We start from the raw sequence: 2500 nt of genomic DNA on the forward strand, positions 1-2500 counted from the left end.
GTGAACCTTAGTGTTTTTTCTATTTTCAATTTAAGATTAAATTAATTGATGAATTTCGAGTCAATGAGTACGTAGAGCACCACATTTACTACAACCTACTGCTCTCTTAAGGGTCTATTATCTTGACATTACAATGGTTTACAGCGCAGTTTAGCATGATGGATATTGAATTCTGGGGGAGTCGTACAGAGTAAAATGAAACGCCCAACGTGGGGCTCGAACCCACGACCCCGAGATTAAGAGTCTCGTGCTCTACCGACTGAGCTGGCCGGGCTACACGACCACTTCACAGAGGGAGAGCAGAAGCGCCGTGAACCTTAGTGTTTTTTCTATTTTCAATTTAAGATTAAATTAATGGATGAATTTCGAGTCAATGAGTACGTAGAACACCGCATTTACAACAACCAACTGCTCTCTTAAAGGTCTATTATCTTGACATTACAATGATTTACAGCGCAGTTTAGCATGATGGATATTGAATACGCCTTATTCATAAGTGCTGCCATCTCGTGACGGCGGCTGGCGGCGGTGCCATGTTTGAGTATTCGGGCGTTGGCGCTATGTGCGATTTCCTGTAACGGGACCAGCTGGAAAGTCGGGAAACTTGCGATTCAAGCTTTTTAGCATGGCAGGCGAGCAGGAAGAATGCACAGCCGAGCTCACGAAGCTAACGGTATACGAAAGTTTCTTTCGGACAACTTCGTTATTGTCTTCTACAACTAGCAAACAGCATCGGATAAGCACGCTCGGCGTAGCTGCAACTTCGTGACTGAATCTTACGTCGAACTGCGGAATTTAGGGGACTCTGTCGCTTTTGTACATATGAATACTCAACTGCTTGCCCGAACTTTACAGCAGAGTGTTCTGATGCGGTGTGTTACGCAGTTACGTAGCGGGTCCCTATATGCGCGTTTGTGCAGCATGGAGTGGCGATGGATGATCTTACTACATGACTCTCTGCTTAGCTGCTGGTCCTGTTCAGTAACGGAATAAAAAAGCATTTGAGCACCTGTGACTAGACACATTTTGTGTACTTTCAGTAAAATATCAGATGTACTTTCATACTCGCTCATGTAATTGCTTGGTACCAGTAACCCAACAAAAGGTGAATGGATACATACTTTTTTAGATGGAAGTCATGCGGAGCTGACTGTTCACACAAAGAAAGAGGAAGAGCCCCTTTCTTGGAGACACAGAAAACCAGACTTTCTGTGATGATTTAACGATTTCCTCGCATCATATGCCATTTTCTTTGTGATGCAAAGGCAAAGGCACATCAGAAGGAGCACATTGCTTTTGCTCTGAAATCTGATGTGTCCTACTTGGTTATCTGCTTGGTACATAGCTCCTTTTTAAAAGCAATTATAGCAATAATGTCCCAAACGGACATGCACCACTAAGAGCACAAAGCTCATTTTCGCAATCATCTTCTAAATGCTGGTCTGGCAGCACGCTTCCACTGGAAATTCAACACTCCTGCACATAAATGAAGTCCTCTGTAGCTCGCGTTTAGTATAGACCTACTTCTGAAACAAGCTGCAGTCCCGTGACACGCCAAACAACCTTAATACTAAGCATGTTCTGACCGTGAAAGTGTCACGTGCCTTTTTAGTTATTTTAGAGGCAATAATAGCCAACTGAGGATTTACCTTATCGGTATTCGAGCCAATATCGCCCTTTTGGGTGCACAGTGGCACGAGCAGTAATGGGGATTTGCCGGTCAACCTCCCGGGATGCTGCGTTGCTGGCGATATGCGATGTGGCGAAAACCGAAACCACCGGCAGCTACACTCAAACATGGCGCGTAAACGTAGTCTCCGTCTCCGCATACAGATGGCGCGCACTTATGCATAAGGCGTATTCTGGGGGAGTCGTACAGAGTAAAATGAAACGCCCAACGTGGGGCTCGAACCCACGACCCCGAGATTAAGAGTCTCGTGCTCTACCGACTGAGCTAGCCGGGCTACACGACCACTTCACAGAGGGAGAGCAGAAGCGCCGTGAACCTTAGTGTTTTTTCTATTTTCAATTTAAGATTAAATTAATTGATGAATTTCGAGTCAATGAGTACGTAGAACACCACATTTACTACAACCTACTGCTCTCTTAAGGGTCTATTATCTTGACATTACAATGGTTTACAGCGCAGTTTAGCATGATGGATATTGAATTCTGGGGGAGTCGTACAGAGTAGAATGAAACGCCCAACGTGGGGCTCGAACCCACGACCCCGAGATTAAGAGTCTCGTGCTCTACCGACTGAGCTGGCCGGGCTACACGACCACTTCACAGAGGGAGAGCAGAAGCGCCGTGAACCTTAGTGTTTTTTCTATTTTCAATTTAAGATTAAATTAATTGATGAATTTCGAGTCAATGAGTACGTAGAACACCACATTTACTACAACCTACTGCTCTCTTAAGGGTCTATTATCTTGACATTACAATGGTTTACAGCGCAGTTTAGCATGATGGATATTGAATTCTGGGGGAGTCGTACAGA

General features: G+C 44.8%; 3 non-coding genes across 3 annotated transcripts; all 3 read right to left on the reverse strand.

The window, feature by feature from the left end:
- Positions 1 to 201: 201 nt before the first annotated feature.
- Trnak-cuu (transfer RNA lysine (anticodon CUU)) lies at positions 202 to 274 on the reverse strand. The gene has a single exon. It is a non-coding gene; the product is annotated as a tRNA-Lys (tRNA).
- Positions 275 to 1891: 1617 nt separating this feature from the next.
- Positions 1892 to 1964, reverse strand: Trnak-cuu (transfer RNA lysine (anticodon CUU)). Its single transcript has one exon. It is a non-coding gene; the product is annotated as a tRNA-Lys (tRNA).
- A 237-nt stretch (positions 1965 to 2201) lies between these two features.
- Positions 2202 to 2274, reverse strand: Trnak-cuu (transfer RNA lysine (anticodon CUU)). The gene has a single exon. It is a non-coding gene; the product is annotated as a tRNA-Lys (tRNA).
- Positions 2275 to 2500: the final 226 nt, after the last annotated feature.

This window comes from Ornithodoros turicata, chromosome 1 (assembly GCF_037126465.1).
Source record: "Ornithodoros turicata isolate Travis chromosome 1, ASM3712646v1, whole genome shotgun sequence".
Taxonomy (NCBI): Eukaryota; Metazoa; Arthropoda; class Arachnida; order Ixodida; family Argasidae; genus Ornithodoros; species Ornithodoros turicata.